At 43.0% G+C, this 21,196-nt stretch overlaps 1 pseudogene across 1 annotated transcript in view; it reads left to right on the top strand.

Annotated features, from left to right (window-relative positions):
• Positions 1-21,196, top strand: part of LOC124043921 — a 48,826-nt pseudogene that overhangs the window by 16,640 nt on the left and 10,990 nt on the right. The window contains exons 3-4 of the transcript XR_006840406.1: positions 17,178-17,278; positions 20,485-20,574. The product of XR_006840406.1 is annotated as an aryl hydrocarbon receptor-like (transcript). The remainder of the gene's footprint in view (positions 1-17,177; positions 17,279-20,484; positions 20,575-21,196) is intronic.

Below are 21,196 nucleotides of genomic sequence, written 5' to 3'. Positions count from 1 at the left end.
TGAAGGCGAACCCTTGTGGGGCCCCTGTGTTGAGGATCAGCGAAGTGGAGGTGTTGTTTCCCACCTTCACCACCTGGGGGTGGCCCGTCAGGAAGTCCAGGACCCAGTTGATTTGATTTGAATGCTGAGCTGTAGTCAATGAACATCATTCTCACGTAGGTATTCTTCTTGTCCAGATGCAATAGGACGGTGTGCAGTGCGATGGCGATTGCATCGTCTGTGACCTATTGGGGCGGTAAGCAAATTGAAGTCGGTATAGGGTGTCAGGTAAGGTGATACGATCTTTAACTAGCCGACAGAAGTGAGTGCTGCTCATTTAATGGTAATTTATTTCAGTTCCCTTTGCTTTCTTGGGTACAGGAATAATGTTGGACATCTTGAAGCAAGTGGGGACAGCAGACTGGGATAGGGAGAGATTGAATATCTCCGTAAACAGCTGGTATGTGCATGCTCTGAGAACAAGGCTAGGGATGCCGTCGCGAGGGTAAATACGATTAAATGTCTTACTCACGTCGACCACGGAGAAGGAGGGCCCACAGCCCTTGGTGGCGGGCCGCGTCGGTGGCACTTTGTTATTGTCATGCCTGCTACCGCTCCCCCTCTCTGGTTGCTCGAGGACGCCTGGCTGCCCACCATTACGCACACCTGACACCATCGTTACGCACATCAGCACTTCATTGGACTCACCTGGACTCCATCACTTTATTGATTGCCCCTTCTATATCTGTCTATTCCTCAGTTTGATCCCCGTGTCAGCATTAATGTCATTTTGTTTCCCTTGTTCAGACACTGTCCGTGATTTGTTTCATGTCTGTTATTCATTAAATATTCACTCCCTGTACTTGCTTCTCGTCTCCCAGCGTCTGTCCTCACATTTATCCTCAAAGCAGGCGAAGGTGTTTAGCTTGTCCGGAAGCAAGACGTTGGTGTCCACAACGTGGCTGGTTTTCCCTTTGTATTACGTGATTGTCTGTAGACCCTGCCACATACGTCTCGTGAATTGCAACTCCGCTTCGTCTCTGTATTGACGTTTAGGAACACCTTCCTAATGTTGAATTGCACCCCCTTTTGCCCTCAGAACAGCCTCAATTCTTCGGGGCATGGACTCTACAAGCGTTCCACAGGGATGCTGGTCCATGTTGACCACAATGATTTCCGCAGTTGTATCAAGTTTGTTGGGTGGTGGACCGTTCTTGATACACACAGGAAACTGTTTAGCGTGAAAAACCCAGCAGCTTTGCAGTTCTTGACACACGCAAACTGTTGGGTCTGGCACCTACTACCATACCCTGTTCAAAGGCACTTAAATATTTTGTCTTGCCAATTCAGCCTCTGAATGGCATACATACTATACACAATCCATGCCTCAATTGTCTCAAGTCTTAAAAATCATTCTTTAATTTAACTTGTTTCTTCCCCTTCATCTATTGTCACGCCTTGGTCATTGTATTTTGTATTTTTGGTATATGTTTGGGTAGGCCAGGGTGTGACATGGGTTTATATGTTGTGTTTCGTATAGGGGTTTGTATTAATTGGGATTGTGTATGATTAGGGGTGTGTCTAGTTAGGCTTGGCTGCCTGAGGCGATTCTCAATTGGAGTCAGGTGATTCTCGTTGTCTCGGATTGGGAACCGTATTTAGGTAGCCTGAGTTTGCGTTGTATTTTGTGGGTGTTTGTTCCTGTCTCTGTGTTGTAGTCACCAGATAGGCTGTAATTAGTTTCACGTTTCGTTTGTTGTTTTCTTATATCAGTTATTTCATGTACCGGTTTCTGTTCATTAAAGTCATGAGTAACCTACACGCTGCATTTCGGTCCGACTTTCTTCATTCAACAGACGAACGCCGTTACATCTACACTGATTGAAGTGGATTTAACAGGTGACTTTGCTAAGGGATCATAGCTTTCACCTGGATTCACCAGGTCAGTCTATGTCATGGAAAAAGCAGGTGTTCCTAATGTTTGTCATATTTCTGTTGTTGGGAAGATAATTGGATGTTATGCAGAAAAATATGTTGATAAGACAAGGCTATGTATGTTTGTGCACATGGAAGTCAGTGATTTACAGAGCATTTGCAAAGTATTCAGACCCCTTGACTTGTTCCACCTTTTGTTACGTTACAGCCTTATTTAAAAAAAAATAAAAATAATTTACATCCTCATCAATCTTCACACATTACCCCACAATAACAAAGCAAAGACAGGTTTTTAGACATTTTTGCAAATGTATTAAAAATAAAAAATTACAGGATTGTGTTGAAGCACAGATCTGGGGAAGGGTACCAAAACAATTCTGCCGCATTGACGTAAATTGAAGAAGCTTGGAACCACCAAGACTCTTCATAGAGCTGGCTGCTGGCTCGGCCAAACTGAGCAATCGGGGGAGAAGGGCTCCAGAGTTCCTCTGTGGACCTTCCAGAAGGACAACCATCTCTGCAGCACTCCACCAATCAGGCCTTTATGGTAGAGTGGCCAGACGGAAGCCACTCCTCAGTAAAAAGGTATATGACAGCTCGCTTGGAATTTGCCAAAAGGCACATAATGGACTATCAGACCATGAGAAACAAGATTCTCTGGTCTGATGACACCAATATTGAACTCTTTGGCCTGAAGGCTAAGCGTCATGTCTGGAGGAAACCTGGCACCATCCCTACAGTGAAGCATGCTGGCGGCAGCATCAATGGCAGGTTCTGGGAGACTTTGAAAGGGCATTTGGTTGACTAAAATTTCTCACTGTTTTTGTCATTTTGAATATAACTAGACTAAATCATTATTCAAATTACAACAATTTGACTAAGACTCGATGATATTTTAGTCAAAATTACATAGACTAGACTAAATCAAAAATCTTCATTTGAAGCCTAACAATTTGTTCAATGGGCAGGTTTTTTCCCTGACACTACTGTGAGGCTACTTTCCCATTATTATCATGTGCTGGAGGAACAGAGACATAGTGGCACCTGCCCAACACAGCATAATTTGCATACTGCTATTAGTGGCAGTATTATGGGCATACAATACACGCCAATGTAACCCCTCACCCTATGACCCTACTCCTTTGGCATCCACATGTTATGGACATGCAGCACCTGAAACCTTGCACACTTGTCTCAGCCCCAACCAGTCAACAAGTTTAAAGAGCACAGTGTCCATGTCAACTCTAGCCTTGCGTGGCATGGTCTTTTAAAAACTGGACTTAGCGACTTTGAATCAGTGATTAAAGGGCCTCAGTTGCATTGTTGTCGTTTTTCATTCTTTATTTGATATGATTGAACAATAGACGCCGGAAAGTGGGTCATTTGTACACTTGGCAATAGCAGATTGCATCATCACACATTGCATTGTCTCATGGTCCACACTGTAAAGTATTCAAAGAGCTTTGATATTCATTGTGATGTCGTTCATTGTCTCTGTTTCCGTCGGCCGGGTTGAATTCCCAGAGACTGTGTTATGTAGTGAAGTTGAAAATCTCACAGAATAGTATAGTATGGACCTACACTACCGGTCAAAAGTTTTAGAACATCTATTTATTCAAAGGTTTTCCTTTATTTATACAATTTTCTACATTGTATAACAATAGTGAAGACATCAACACTATGAAATAACACATATGGAATCATGTAATAAACAAAAAAGTGTTAAACAAATCTAAAATATTTGAGATTTGAGATTCTTCAACTAGTTACCCTTTGCCTTGATGACAGCTTGGCACACTCTTGCCATACTCTCAACCAGCTTCATGAGGTATCATCCTGAAATGCATTTCAAATAACAGGTTTGCCTTGTTAAAAGTTAATTTGTGAAATGTATTTCCTTCCTAATGTGTTTAAGCCAATCAGTTGTGTTGTGACAAGGTAGGTGTGGTATGCAGAAGATAACCAAATTTGGTTAAAGACCAAGTCCATATTATGGCAAGAACAGGTCAAATAAGCAAAGAGAAATGACAGTCCATCATTACTTTAAGACATGAAGGTCAGTCAATCCGGAACATTTCAAAAACGTTGAAAGTTTCTTCAAGTGCAGTCGCGAAAACCATCAAGCGCTATGATGAAACTGGCTCTTATGAGGACCTCCACAGGAATGGAAGAACCAGAGTTACCTCTGCTGCAGAGGATAAGTTCATTAGAGTTACCAGCCTCAGAAATTTCAGCCCATATAAATGCTTCACAGAGTTCAAGTAACAGACACATCTCAACATCAATTGTTCAGAGGAGTTTGTGTGAATCAGGCTTTCATGGTCAAATTTCTGCAAAGAAACCACTACTAAAGGACACCAATAAGAAAAGACTTGCTTGGGCCAAAAAACACGAGCAATGGACAGTAGACCGGTGGAAATCTGTCCTTTTGTCTGGAGTCCAAATTGGAGATTTTTGGTTCCAACCGCCGTGTCTTTGTGAGATGCGGTGTGGGTGAATGGATGATATCTGCATGTGTATTTCCCACCGTAAAGCATGGAGGAGGAGGTGTTAAGGCACACTTAACCTGTGACGGCCGTTGGTGGAAGAAAGTGAGGACCAAGGTGCAGCGTGGTAGGTGTTCATCTTTTATTTGTTGAACTGAACACTGAATAGACAAACAATAAAGAGAACAGAAACAGTTCTGTCTGGTGCAGACACAAAAACAGAAAGCAACTACCCACACCACACAGGTGGGAAAAGGCTACCTAAGTATGGTTCTCAATCAGAGACAACGATAGACAGCTGCCTCTGATTGAGAACCACACCCGGCCAAACAACACAGAAATCCAAAACATAGAATGCCCACCCTAGTCACATGTGACATGACCAGCATGGCTACCACAGCATTCTGCAGCAATAAGCAATCTCATTTGGTTTGGGCTTGGTGGGACTACTGTATCATTTGTTTTTCAACAGGACAATGACCCAACACACCTACAGGCTGTGTAATGGCTGTTTCACAAAGAAGGAGAGGGATGGAGTGCTGCATCAGATGACCTGGCATCCACAATCCCCCGACCTCAACCAAATTGAGATGGTTTGAGATGAGTCGGACCGCAAAGTGAAGGAAAAGCAGCCAACAAGTGCTCAGTATATGTGGTATACTCCATCAAGACTGTTGGAAAAATGTGTTCCAGGTGAAGCTGGTTGAGAGAATGCCAAGAGTGTGCAAAGCGGTCATCAAGGCAAAAGGTGGCTATTTGAAGAATCTCAAATACAAAATATATTTTGATTTGTTGAACACTTTGTTGTTTACTACATGATTCCTTATGTGTTATTTCATAGTTTTGATGTATTCACTATTTTTCTACAATGTATAAAATAGTAAAAATAAAGAAAAACCCTTGAATGAGTAGGTGTTCTAAAACTATTGACCGGTAGTGTAGAACACTAGGGAAAGGATCCAGCCTTTTCCATCGTACGTTTTCTGGTGAAAATATTGCACACAATTATATAATACACAAAAATATGTTTATTTTTTTATTTTCACTGGAGCATTTTTCTTAATTCTCAGATTGACCAAATGTGTTGATCCTCGTGCCATTGGTGAATAGAATCACAACAGATATAGAAGCACAAAAACAAGTCCACTGCATAGTTTCAGAGGGTCTTTGCCTGGGCAACAATACAGATAGTATCAGCCAGCTCGGTCTACTCTGTACTGCTCCCCCCAGTCAAAACAAACACTGGTAGAGCTCAAGTGGGGGCAGGTTTAGGACCTGATAAAGATCCTGTAAACGGTTTGGGAGAGAAACGACAGAACAAAATATATTTGACGGATGCTAGTTACATTTAAAGGGCCATTTATGAAAGCTTGATGTGTGTGTGTCTTTGTTTTTCCTTTTCAAATTCCTTTTCAAATGGCTGAAATGGCCCGAACAGATTTGAAAACGGCATATTGTATGTGTGTCTTGGCTTTGTATCGAGACTTTATTAGGTAACGTTAGATATTTTGGAACACTTGTAGGACATTCTCCTGGCGGCACATTGTGTGTCATTGTAAAAAAAGCAAATAATGGAGCGTCTTTTCAAGTTAATTGAAAAAATCCTCAGTATGTCTGTTTGCCATTATAGCTGCTTTGTTGATGTCAAATCGCCCACTGTTCATTTCTATGTCTTAGGAATGTCCACAAAGCACCCACATTGACACAAACCGACCAACCCAAACAAGGTCAAAGTGTATCGCAACAATAAGAACACTTGTCAAAAACACAATCATTTGAGAATGGGGTAAAAACTTCTAAAAGCCTTCTACTTGGGAGAGGCAAGAGCATTTGTATTGGAGAAGTCGTGTTGTTTGTTATTGAATCATGATTAACTGATCATCAGTCTATGTTCTTGAAGGACAAGCTGTTTTGGGTAAAACTCTCTTTAAACCCCAGTGTAATTCACCTGTCAACCCAATATCAACATCTCCAGGAAAGACCATTTTAATGAAGTGACAGGTTTTATTTTCATTGAACAATTGCCTGTTGGCTCTCACTCTATGGCTCGCCTTTCAGTATAGCGTGAGAATACAAACGACCATTGGGAAGTCGTCTTAATGATGTTTTCATTTCTACTAACCAAATTTGCTTTAAGGGTTATGATCTGGGTCCCACTGCCGACACGATACTCCCATTTTCTGCCTTATTTTGGATCATAAGAACTTTAGGCGTTTGAACCTGCACACCATTCTGCTCAGGACACATGCATAAATAATAGTCCTTCTAAATGCCAACCTTTTTGGAGAGGACAAAAATAATCAAATTTGATTCAAATATAGCCTGGGTAACTTCTGTTATATAAGGGCATAGATTACGATTGCTCATCTTATGTTGGAAGTTTGACCTGAAGTAGGCAGGTGGTGTTCCAATGTTTAGTAGATCCACTGCTGTTGTGCTCTTTCACCCTCTCATTGTCTGCCTTTGTGTTGTTGTTGGCTTCCTTCAGGCTGGCCTGCTACCCTGGTTTATACGCTGACATTTAACAACTCCCACAGAGGACCACTCTGTTTATTTAAAACTATAATCAACGGACTATGAACCATTTCAGGGACTTTATAGAGAATTCTCAGGCAATGATAAAAAATGGAGGATATATTAGTCTTTCTGTGATTCATATCTCTCTCGAAGCATTGAAGAATTGTGAAATATCGACAACAAAATACAAGCCATGAAGGACGACATCATCCTTCCTCTAGAACAGCAAAGAATTCAGAAGAAAACCAAACATGTCTAATGCAAACAAGCATGACATAAATAACAAGAAGAAGCGGCCTGTTTTGGGAGAGTAGTTCTATTTTGTCTGATATGGCTGTCGGTGTGCCATGGAGTTCACGCAACAACCTAACACGCCTCTCTTTGACCCTGTTCTCTCCTCTGAAAGGGCAGGTCACAGAAGGAATATCAACCACCATTACCACTCACACTCTATCAGACATAGCCTAATCCCCTCCCGCTGTTACTCACTACCATCTCAACCAAACACTATCTGATCTGAGAGGCTAAATTTAGACGGGAGATATGGGACAATTTCAACATGTTTTTTTTTTTTGTCTTCAAACTATTCCCGTACGCCTCGGCACAATGAGCTCTTTCTCCTTATGACTGCATACAAGGTTCATAAGGATCAGTATGGCAGTGTGATATCTAGAGCACACCATGCAACAGAGTTAGTTTGGGTTGCCAGATCATATTCACTTTTGCCAAGGAGGAAGATTCCTATCCTAGATTGTGCCCCCATCAAGCATCATTTTTAAACAGACACGGAGAAGAACTCAAATTGTTCATTGCGTCTCTCATACTGAGTTATGAATGGTGCCTTAACACTGTTTATTTACCTGGATGAACCCCTCATCCAGGTTGGCTTAGTTTACTTTCATGAGGCGGAGGGTAGCCTAGTGGTTAGACCAGTAACCGCAAGGTTGCAAGATCAAATCCCCGAGCGGACAAGGTAAAAATCTGTCGCTCTGCACCTGAGCAAGGCAGTTAACCCACTGCTCCTAGGCTGTCATTGTAAATAATAATTTGTTGTTAACTGTCTTGCCTAGTTAAATAAAGGTCAAAAAACAAATGCAGTTCTCCATAAAGTAGTACTTGTAACATAAATCAAATCAAAGTTTACAGTGAATTGCTTACTTACAGGCTCTAACCAATAGTGCAAAAAAGGTATTAGGTGAACAATAGGTAAGTAAAGAAATAAAACAACAGCAAAAAGACAGGCTGTATACAGTAGTGAGGCTACATACAGACACCGGTTAGTCAGGCTGATTGAGGTAGTATGTACATGTAGATATGGTTAAAGTGACTATGCATATATGATGAACAGAGACTAGCAGTAGCGTAAAGTGGGGTTGGTGGGTGGTGGGTGGTGGGACACAATGCAGATAGCCTGGTTAGCCATTGTGCGGGAGCACTGGTTGGTCGGCCCAATTGAGGTTGTTTGTACATGAATGTATAGTTAACGTGACTATGCATATATTTTAAACAGAGTGTAGTGTAAAAAGAGGGGTTGGGAGGGGGCACACAATGCAAAGAGTCTGGGTAGCCATTTGATTACCTCTTATGGCTTGAGGGTAAAAACTGTTGAGAAGCCTCTTTGTCCTAGACTTGGCACTCCGGTACCACTTGCCATGCGTTAGTAGAGAGAACAGTCTATGCTCCCGGTCTATAAGGGATAGGTTGTTATTCTGGCACCACCCTGCCAGATCTCTGACCTCCTCCGTATAGGCTGTCTCATCGTTGTCAGTGATCAGGCCTACCTACCACTGTTGTGTCGTCTGCAAGCGTAATGATGGTGTTGGAGTCGAGCCTGGCCTTGCATTCGTGGGTTATGAAAATTAACTGCCAACGATTCTTCAGACGATGGCCAATTCTAACTTGACCACCAATTTTAACTTTAGCCTTATAGCAAAGAAATTGACCAATATCAAGTACCTCAACTACACTTCAAGTTTCAAGTTGTATTAGTCATATGTAGGGGATACGCATGGTCCTTCTGTAGCTCAGTTGGTAGAGCATGGCGCTTGTAACGCCAGGGTAGTGGGTTCGATTCCCGGGACCACCCATACGTAGAATGTATGCACACATGACTGTAAGTCGCTTTGGATAAAAGCGTCCGCTAAATGGCATATATTATTATTATATTACATCATCTAAAGAAATGCTTACTTGTTGTTGTTGCATTGTCAAGAAGGAAACTACAACAAAAAGTAAATGGAAGTAGAATAGTATAAACATATCATAAGTATAATACAGAAAGGCACAAATAGTCAAATATATACAGGGGTACATGTGTTTTGGGGAAGGGGGGATGGGGTGCAAATGTATAAATTGAGCAGTATAATAAGTCTGGTAGCCGCAGTTGTGATGTGCTAAGGTGCAGAGAATCAGAGCAGGTGGTCAGTAGAGTTCACGTGTTCAGCAGTCTGATGGCTTGCAGATAGACACTGTCTCTGAGCCTGTTGGTCATCGTCCGATACCGGCGGTAAGGGAGGGAACAGCTTGTGGCACTGTACTATGACAGCAAAAGGCAGACGATGTTGCCTTTCCCTCCAGTCATGGAAGTAACAGGAACATTAATCAAGTGAGTGACAGAGGGTTGGCCCTATAGGGCAGCTAGCTCACCCCATTGGCTCTCGCTGTGTCATTATCCCCACCCCCACAGGCTTCATGCCCATAGCGGCATGTGCCCCCTCAGATTTGTCCTGTTAAAAAAAAAAAAATCAGAAAATAGAAATGGATTTAGTTTTTTCCCTGTAATACTACTGGAAACTTAGCAATTGTATGAAGTTGTCTTTAGCCCAGATAGGTTCACAATATCCCAACCTCATAACTAGCTAACAAGAAGCCTTTTCAGGCTTTCAATCAAGTTAAAGTAGCTAGCTTGTGTAACTATTTTAGCTGGCATGCCTGCTGGCAAGGTTGGTAGACTTTATAAAAGCCAGCAATAACTAAATGTACTGAATTAAGACTTGCATTCCTTTCAATCTTTAATCAGAATTTAGCAGAATGCAGAGAAGCATATTTTGTTTCTTTAAAAAACAAAACCACCAATCAGGAGGATACAGACAACTCAAGAGGTACAGTATATATAGATATACTGAAAAATATACATATTTATTTAGATAGAATTAAGCATAATGATTATGGCTCTAGATTGCAGGAAAAGGCCGTTTCAGGTGTTCAAAAGATGCAAAATTCTCAAAGCCCCCCTCCGGACCACCTACCAGCTGTACGTTGTTCCCGCTCAGATTTTTGGGGTGCATGGTGTCCCTGCTTGCCACTTCCTGCACATCTGCGTGAGAACAGAGATCTGTGTACTGGATCTGCTGGAACTAAATGTTTTCAAATCAAGATAATATTCCCCTATGCATAGCTGGCATGCTTTCATTTCTCCCCCTCTCTTTCTGGCACTGCGCTTCTCGCAGCCCCTCTCTCTCTACGACAACATCGTGCACTTTCATTTATACTCGTTAATTCTCTTTCTTGCGCAATCTGCCTTTTATAAACTCTCTGTCAGTCCCAGTCCCGTCAACTGCATTCCTTTCAGCCTTTCACTTTTTTAGAGCTCGTACTCAGCCTCTCTTTCTGGCTAGCAGAAACTCAGCCTCTCTTTCTTTCTTTCATAAATCTACTGTCTTGTCTCAGTGTCCAGATTTTGTATTACATTTTTTTATTTAACCCTTTCTTAACTAGGCAAGTCAGTGTCCAGATTTAAGTATGCATGCAGTGTATTCTTACTAAGCACAACATTGCACATGATAAGTTATAGTGGGCCATCAAGTCACGTCTTCCATGTACTGTACATAATATACTGCAGACAGATCTCTCCTAAATAGCTGAACCAGCTGCATTAACTCCCCCTCTTTTTGAATTTTTTTATTTCAGCTAATTATAATCCGTTGAGAAGATATCACATTCTTGAAGGGCTATACCAGTTCCCCTTACACTGAATGACAAGGAAATCTTGCCTGGAGTGAAGCTCATGTTCACTGTTATAGAATCCTATAATGGTGGTTGTAACAGACAGAGGAGGCCACAGTGGGCTGGTGGTTAATGCCCTGTCAGAGCGGTGTTGGGTTTCATAGCCAGGCATACTGAAAAACACTTTCATGGACAATCAGCCACGGTTTAAAAGGGTCAAAATGTCCTCCTCTTCAGTCTAGCTAAACAGCATTGGGTGGATGAAGATATCAGATATCGTTATCAAACATCTGCTGCAAGTTTAGTAACACTTGGAGGGCAGTAAGGGAGATTGATTTGTTTTCTATTCTACAGTAGGGTTGTGTGCCAAACCATTAGCTGCTGCCAAACCATTAACTTAATCATGTATGCACTTACTGTTATTTAACGTGAATCACCTGGATTTATACATGATAGAGTATGATAACAGGACTCAACCAATGGCAGGGGCCCGTGGATGAAGGTGGATGCTAGGTCAACACATGCTGTGATGACATGGACTCTAAATAGGCTTTTCACTACACTCGACTTTTAGAAGAATCAACAAATTATGTGGGCTTTCATATGGGTGGTGGCCCATAGGTTGTATGTAGGTCCATTCAGGGCCCTTTGAAAAAGCTGTGGCTTTTATTAGCACATTGATGCAAATGTGTCTTTTATTTCAATGCTAATCTGTTTTCCTAAAAGACAATGCAGGTATTATGGGAAGGTATTTGCATAGGTAGCTGACTGTGTGAAGGACAAGAGTAACAGTGTGTCGTCTTTTACATGTAGTTGTCATGACTTTGCTGAACTGAAAAATAAAAAGCACAGAGAAAACATTGTAGGGGTTGTGAGGATCTGGATGACTGCCAGACGTCTTTGCAGTGTTCGTGTGAGACCACACAAAATGACGCTTGCAAAAACAGTCCAGCCGACTATCTGGCAGTGTCGGGTTTTGATTGTGTTAAACCTTGGGTCTGTGCCAAAAGACAGGTTTTCTCATTGAAAGCTGCAGGACTGATCTGGCAGCCTACACACACACACACACACACACACACACACACACACACACACACACACACACACACACACACACACACACACACACACACACACACACACACACACACACACACACACACACACACACACACACACACACACACACACACACACACACACACACACACACACACACACACACACACACATCCTCCCTCCTCCCGCATGGGCCCCTAGGGCTTTTGTAAGCAATACCGACAAGAGCGTTTCCCTTATCTGAGCAGCTGCCGCAGGAAAATCCCAGGATGTGGCCTCTCCCCAGCCCATCCGTCCACTCTAGTCACGCAACGCTGTTAGCGGTGAGAGGGGCCCCCTGAGCACACACCCCCCTGCCTGCCTCTTGGAGAGTGCGCACACAGCACACAAACATAAACACATACAGTACAACACACACATAAGTGAATGCTAACATGCTCACATAAAGTCATGTCCATCTAGAAACAGACATTAACAAGTACACACTCATAATGAACGCTGCTCAGGCTCAAGTCTCTGAACAAGCTGTGCATCAAACGACCAAACAAATGAAAACAGACTAAATATCAGACCTAATGACAAACACACTGCCTCTACCTACTGTGTAGCCCTGCCGCCTCTCTCACACATAGACAAGCAATCTCTCCAAAGGCAGGCCAATCCAAGCCAGAATCTGGACGATCCAACACATCCCATATATTTTTTTTTTGCCCTCCTCGCTGTTTGCGTGAGTAAGTGGCCCCTGTGTGTTTTGAGTCTGGTTTTCTTTCCCAGTGCATTGTGTTCTTTCTTCTTATTCTTTCCATTGTTAACTGCTAGCGTTTATTGCACTGTTATGTGTGGCGGTGCATTGTGCAGTACTGTACGGTTACTGCTCTCCTGTGCTGCACCTGAGTCCTGGCCCACCACTTGGCTGCCAGACTGGGGAGGTCAGTGGAGTTCCTGAGGCTGAGACGGAGAGGGCTGAGGGGGTCCCACGACCCAGCAGACCCAATCGGGCAAGGCTAGCTCCCCAGTGAACCAGACACAGTGGGGTCAGGAGGGTCAGTGGGAAGGGGATGTACAGACATCCTCTGGTTGAGGAGCATCCCTGGCTGTCAGTCCTGCAGCCACAAATAATTAACATAATTGAACTGTATGTCCCAGACAGTCCCATGCACTTTGTCGTTTTTTTTGTACCATTAAACCAGATTAAACTGGTTTTGTTATCTATTGATTCAACTAAGAGAGTATAGAACAATTCCAAAGACATCAGTAAATCTAATGATTACAGAAGAACACTGCAGGCCTAATGCTGGAAAAACCACCTCAAAGAAAAACAAACAAGGTTTAATATGCTTCCCCCATAAGGAAACCGTCAGTGTAGTAAACCGGCACGTGCTCTTGTCCTATGGTAACTCCTATGCTCATTCACTCAGACTGTACAGTACATGAACACACTGTACATTACTACAACAGACATCACTCTTTCTCGCTCTCTCTACTCTCCCTCTCTCTCCCCATCTCTCTCTCGCTCTGAAGCTGTTTTGCAGGTCAGAACCTGCTCATCAACTGATGATGCATGCCACTCAGACACCAGGGGGAAACAAAAGCTCCATTCAGCTGTGGGGATTTACTCTTTAAACTCACATAGATTGGGTGGGCTCAGGTGGACTGAGCTGTGTGTGTGTGTGTGTGTGTGTGTGTGTGTGTGTGTGTGTGTGTGTGTGTGTGTGTGTGTGTGTGTGTGTGTGTGTGTGTGTGTGTGTGTGTGTGTGTGTGTGTGTGTGTGTGTGTGTGTGTGTGTGTGTGTGTCATGTAGATTGGGCATGTTTTTAGGAAAAATAAGGAAAGATAACGAGATGGGTCAATTTAGTTAGCATGTGTATATGTTACCAAGTGGAGCCCCCTAGTGGGGGTAGGGGGTGGATGTTAAGATAAATGAGGCCGTGAACAATGAGTCAAGTTTCAGTGGTCTACCAACTTTCTGGGAGCTTTTCAACTTGCTGATGTGGCACTTCACTCACATTGGCAAAGGGGGCACAGGCCCGGCACAGCCAAAACAAACAGACAAGCTGAATGCCAGTAGACGAGCTTGGCACACACTGTCTCTCACTCTTTCGCTCCCTTGAAATGCTGTGCAGTAATAACAAAGTTACAGACTCCCTGCCGTTTCTCGCCCCGGGCGTTGTATGTGCCATTAACAACATAAGCAGTGGGATCTCAGCCTTCCTTTTATAACTGAGGCCGTGCCAAAAGTCACTTTTTGTAATCCCCTGACTGGAAGTGGTTGTCTTAACAGGCTTTGTAGCTCTCTTGGGAATGTCACACAGTGTTTCAGGTACAGACCAGTGGCGTCTTGTCACTCCCACTTCACAACATCCCCGGTCAATCAACCTCGTTGGTCCGTTGCTTAAATGAAGGGTGATCACAGATTTAAGAGGGGTGCACTCTGTATAGTACGGACAAGACCCTAGAATGTTTGTTGACGTGTACCCACAGATACAGACTGCTAGAGTATGTGAGACTCCTCAAATACTAGTGTGAACAATGATTGGCAACTTGAAAGCGTTGTAGAGACAGCATAGAAGGTCTTAGACAGGTTTTTTTTTTTTAAGTGATCTGAGACATTTGTCTGTAAAAGTTTATGTTCTACGTAATAAAAAAGACATTAACATTTTATTTGTCACATATTTGACTTGGATTATACGATACCTCCCAAAATCCACAGGTGGAGTAGCTTTTGATTTTCCTATTGTTAGAAGCACTTCCAACATTTCACTACAGTGGAAAGCTTTTCTTATCAGGCTTTTCCACTGTGGATGAAATGCCACTCCGCAGCCAGAACACTGATCATGTTAAGAAATCCTTAAAGTATTTTTAAAACAAAACAAATGGTATCATTTGGGCTGTTTATAGTACTCTTTCTTCTGAAAGTGTTCCCAGGGAATCGTAATCCAGGAGCCTAAAAGTGATTTACTACACACGGTCAGTCACACACATCCACACGTATCATACCATTCTCATTCTCACATAAACAAATCTGCATACTATAGTTTTTACACATATTTAACCCTTTGCAAAATATTGTATATAATGTGTTATTATTTGTCCTGTTTGGAAACGTCTTTGTTTTTTATGACTGATTTGTTTCTTTAATCATCTCTCAGAGGAATGCATGGTTGGACTGGTTGAATGCATGGTTGGACTGGTTGAATGCATGGTTGGACTGGTTGAATGCATGGTTGGACTGGTTGAATGCATGGTTGGACTGGTTGAATGCATGGTTGGACTGGTTGAATGCATGGTTGGACTGGTTGAATGCATGGTTGGACTGGTTGAATGCATGGTTGGACTGGTTGAATTATGGTTGGACTGGTTGAATGCATGGTTGGACTGGTTGAATGCATGGTTGGACTGGTTGAATGCATGGTTGGACTGGTTGAATGCATGGTTGGACTGGTTGAATGCATGGTTGGACTGGTTGAATGCATGGTTGGACTGGTTGTCACTCATGTTGTCTAAAGAAGAACCCTTCCACAGAGAGAGAGAGAGTATTCACGACTATAATCATTACAACTGCTCGCTTCTATGTAAACATTTAGTTGCCATTAAAATGGGACAGTTGTGAAAGTTATGAAAGCCATATCTGTTTGGCAATCTTAGGAATACCTTCTCTATATGTATTACTGGATGTCCTTGTTCATTTTAATTGCGTATCGTAGCAGTTGTTTCCCTGAAGCAGGTCCACATAACTGTGAAGCACCAGAAATATGAGCCGTTGGTTGGTAAGCACAGTCCCATATATATCATGAAAAAGGATTTTCGTGGAATTGGTTTTGTTCAAATTCTTTGATTTCAGGGAGTTGTGGTTTGATCTGATATGATATGGAGTATTGAACCCATCAGGTTGGCCTTGTCTTTGAAATGGGATGGTATGCCTATAATGTCCACAAGCAAGCTGCAATAAAAAACCATTAGCTTTTTTTGGCTTGCAGCAATGTTACACGGTTCATAAAGCCCTATTATGAAATATGCATAATTCATATTGCAAGGAAAGGCATCCTCCTTAAACCTGGTGCCCATCTGTTTTTCACTCCAGTGAAAACATGGCAGGTTGACTTGTTCAACAACAACAAAAAGTCTGGATATTTTTTTTTACAAGGAGTTACAGACTAAACATGGATAGCCCATGTTGCTGGTACTTCAACACATGTGTGCGAACTTGCGTCCAACTATATGTCGTTCAGAGGAAAATAGAAACATTTGAGGTTCAGTCCTGATCGTGATTGATGGAATTTCCTCGCAGCACCAGGATTTTCATTTGGGCGATGGCCGGGCTTCAAACCCATTGACCGAGAGCAGCACCATCTCTCATGACGGAATCTTACACAAGCCAGTTGTTTTCACTCAGCATCACCTAATCCCACTCTGTTTGGCTGTGGTACAGGGACCGGGATGAGAAGAAGGAATACCCTGCAGGGAGAGAAAAGAAATTATCGAAACTGATTATTGTGTCCGGTAGAATCACACAAGCATTGTGTCTTAGAGACAAACTCTGTGTTTCTGTCCAAAAAAGAAAGAGAGGAAGAGGACAGGGGAGAGATAGGGGGTGTGGTGGATAAATGGGTAATGACAGAGGAGAGGTGAGGAGGACAGTCCGTAAAGGACAGATAAAGCCAGAAGAGAGAGTGACCTTAAAGAGAGGGATTGGCAGATGAGTGAAGAAGGTGTGAAAGTGGGAAGGAAGCCAGTAGAGCAGGTGAGAGGAGTGGAGAGAAGGAGTTGGGGCAGTAAGAGGGAGATAAAGAGAAAGCGGAAAGGGGGAATTGAGGATACATTAGTGGGAGGGAGGGAGGGAGGGAGGGAGGGAGGGAGGGAGGGAGGGAGGGAGGGAGGGAGGGAGGGAGGGAGGGAGGGAGGGAGGGAGGGAGGGAGGGAGGGAGGGAGGGAGGGAGGGAGGGAGGGAGGAGAGAATGAGTGGCAGACAGAGTGGAAAAATGTGGAAGAGAGAGATGGGCAGGGATGTGAAGGAGGAGTGGTGAGAAAGGGAGTTGGTATGTTTTACTGAGCGCCAACATATGAGCCCAACATATGAGAACTTGGCTGAGGGAACAAAAACGAAGAAAAAGTGAACCCCAGACTCCCCAGAAACCCCAGACTCCCCAGACTCCCGTGCGTATTGCTTTCAGGATAGCGTGCTGATGTGAGCTTGTTTCTACCCCCCTCTACCGCCCCCCTCTCCCCCTATCCCTCTCCTCCCCTCTCTGTCTGCAGCGACCATGAAGAAAAGCAATGCCCTGTTTCCCAGTGGGAATGGGCTGAACATTAATGGGATGGAAGCCACAACCTTCTCCAAGGGGGACCTACTACTCCAGGTACAATACAGTACAGACCACTGACTTCACAGAACCAACGCAGGCAGGCGGGCGGGCGGGCGGGCGGGCGGTTTGGGTGGACGGACGCGTAGTTAAAGAGCCAGACATTGTTTATTTGTTTGTTAATCCAGGTGGATTGAGTTATAATCCAAGACCACCCATTTAGCACGAAGTTCTGATAGGTGAAATATGTTGTCCTGGTGCTTTATGCCATGGCCTGGTCACGGTTTACTACACTCAACACAGTGAACACTAGTTCTATAGCACACGGTTTACTACACTCAACACAGTGAACACTCTCTAGTTCTATAGCACACGGTTTACTACACTCAACACAGTGAACACTCTCTAGTTCTATAGCACACGGTTTACTACACTCAACACAGTGAACACTCTAGTTCTATAGCACACGGTTTACTACACTCAACACAGTGAACACTCTCTAGTTCTATAGCACACGGTTTACTACACTCAACACAGTGAACACTAGTTCTATAGCACACGGTTTACTACATTCAACACAGTGAACACTAGTTCTATAGCACACGGTTTACTACACTCAACACAGTGAACACTAGTTCTATAGCACACAGTTTACTACACTCAACACAGTGAACACTAGTTCTATAGCACATGGTTTACTACACTCGGCACAGTGAACACTCTCTAGTTCTATAGCACACGGTTTACTACACTCAACACAGTGAACACTCTCTAGTTCTATAGCACACGGTTTACTACACTCAACACAGTGAACACTCTAGTTCTGTAGCACACGGTTTACTACACTCAACACAGTGAACACTCTAGTTCTATAGCACACGGTTTACTACACTCAACACAGTGAACACTCTCTAGTTCTATAGCACACGGTTTACTACACTCAACACAGTGAACACTCTAGTTCTATAGCACACGGTTTACTACACTCAACAAAGTGAACACTCTCTAGTTCTATAGCACACGGTTTACTACACTCAACAAAGTGAACACTCTAGTTCTATAGCACATGGTTTACTACACTCAACACAGTGAACACTAGTTCTTTAGCACACGGTTTACTACACTCAACATCGTGAACACTCTAGTTCTATAGCACACGGTTTACTACACTCAACACAGTGAACACTCTAGTTCTATAGCACACGGTTTACTACACTCAACACAGTGAACACTCTAGTTCTATAGCACATGGTTTACTACACTCAACACAGTGAACACTAGTTCTTTAGCACACGGTTTACTACACTCAACACAGTGAACACTCTAGTTCTATAGCACACGGTTTACTACACTCAACACAGTGAACACTCTCTAGTTCTATAGCACACGGTTTACTACACTCAACACAGTGAACACTAGTTCTATAGCACACGGTTTACTACACTCAACACAGTGAACACTAGTTCTATAGCACACGGTTTACTACACTCAACACAGTGAACACTCTAGTTCTATAGCACACGGTTTACTACACTCAACAAAGTGAACACTCTAGTTCTATAGCACACGGTTTACTACACTCAACACAGTGAACACTCTAGTTCTATAGCACACGGTTTACTACACTCAACACAGTGAACACTCTCTAGTTCTATAGCACACGGTTTACTACACTCAACACAGTGAACACTAGTTCTATAGCACACGGTTTACTACATTCAACACAGTGAACACTAGTTCTATAGCACACGGTTTACTACACTCAACACAGTGAACACTAGTTCTATAGCACACAGTTTACTACACTCAACACAGTGAACACTAGTTCTATAGCACATGGTTTACTACACTCGGCACAGTGAACACTCTCTAGTTCTATAGCACACGGTTTACTACACTCAACACAGTGAACACTCTCTAGTTCTATAGCACACGGTTTACTACACTCAACACAGTGAACACTCTAGTTCTGTAGCACACGGTTTACTACACTCAACACAGTGAACACTCTAGTTCTATAGCACACGGTTTACTACACTCAACACAGTGAACACTCTCTAGTTCTATAGCACACGGTTTACTACACTCAACACAGTGAACACTCTAGTTCTATAGCACACGGTTTACTACACTCAACAAAGTGAACACTCTCTAGTTCTATAGCACACGGTTTACTACACTCAACAAAGTGAACACTCTAGTTCTATAGCACATGGTTTACTACACTCAACACAGTGAACACTAGTTCTTTAGCACACGGTTTACTACACTCAACACAGTGAACACTCTAGTTCTATAGCACACGGTTTACTACACTCAACACAGTGAACACTCTAGTTCTATAGCACACGGTTTACTACACTCAACACAGTGAACACTCTAGTTCTATAGCACACGGTTTACTACACTCAACACAGTGAACACTCTAGTTCTATAGCACACGGTTTACTACACTCAACACAGTGAACACTCTAGTTCTATAGCACACGGTTTACTACACTCAACAAAGTGAACACTCTCTAGTTCTTTAGCACACGGTTTACTACACTCAACACAGTGAACACTCTAGTTCTATAGCACACGGTTTACTACACTCAACAAAGTGAACACTCTCTAGTTCTATAGCACACGGTTTACTACACTCAACAAAGTGAACACTCTAGTTCTATAGCACACGGTTTACTACACTCAACACAGTGAACACTCTAGTTCTATAGCACACGGTTTACTACACTCAACACAGTGAACACTCTAGTTCTATAGCACACGGTTTACTACACTCAACACAGTGAACACTCTAGTTCTATAGCACATGGTTTACTACACTCAACAAAGTGAACACTCTCTAGTTCTATAGCACACTGTTTACTCACGCTCACATGTCAGGTACACTTTCGCACCTGGCGATGAATGGCATGTTTGGGTTTCTTCTCTCACGACGGAGGCTGTTATGATCATCAGTCAATGCTGAGGGATCTGTGAAGGCAGAGCATCAGAGGCAGATAGCAAGTAAACAAGTTGCCAGATTATAATACCGCCAGATAAACAAAATGTCCTCTTCAATGAAGCACTCTAATTGATGTGTTTGTGGATGAGGCTCGACTACAGTGAAAGTGAGAGGACGATCAGCATGTATGTGCGTGCGTGCTTGTGTGCCTGTTGGTTTGTGTATGCGTGCGTGCATGCGCCATGTTTGTGTATGTGTGAGAGTGTGTATATAAGTGAGTGTGTTACTGTTTTAACACTGTATTTTATTCTTGCAGGCTCTGAATGGCTTTGTGCTGGTGGTCACAGCTGAAGGACATGTGTTCTATGCCTCTCCTACTATCCAAGACTACCTGGGCTTCCATCAGGTAACACCTCCAACATCTGTAGCATAACACAACTGCAACATCACATATGTAAACCGTGCTCCTCATCACTGCATAACCTCACCACGTTCTGCCTTTGTAAAAAATAATGACCGGGTGTCGTGCAGATGAATATTGAAATACGAAGGCAAGACATTTGAATGAAGGAAACAGATGAAATCTAGGAATTAGGGGGATGAAGTGGGCTTTTGTTGAGTTTCTGCTCAGGCTAGTTGAATCCCTTTGAGAATGAATCTTCTAAGAGACAGAGAACCAAAGGCAACATTTGTTGTTAATCAATGTAAGCAAGGCAGTGCACCATCTTTGCTGGAGAGCTACGGCCCACTGCATAACTTGGTAACAATCCAGATTTCCATTTATCATCAAGGAAAGCGAATGTGCAACTCAACGACCTGTTAACTAATCCAAATAGGCAGGTGTTGAAGGAAGCGTCTTGTAGCAAATTTGCAGTTGCGCTTTGCCTTTTTTTCCTGTAAATGATCGTTTGAGAATTCCTTATATAACCATGATCATGACATTCTTTTCCGCAGACGAAGAGAAATCCCATTGTTGTGGAGGTGCTGGTCAACTTCTACTCCCATACTGAGCTATATGATCTATTGTA

Source organism: Oncorhynchus gorbuscha, linkage group LG09, assembly GCF_021184085.1.
Source record: "Oncorhynchus gorbuscha isolate QuinsamMale2020 ecotype Even-year linkage group LG09, OgorEven_v1.0, whole genome shotgun sequence".
Taxonomy (NCBI): Eukaryota; Metazoa; Chordata; class Actinopteri; order Salmoniformes; family Salmonidae; genus Oncorhynchus; species Oncorhynchus gorbuscha.
This window is presented reverse-complemented; position numbering and strand designations above follow the sequence as displayed.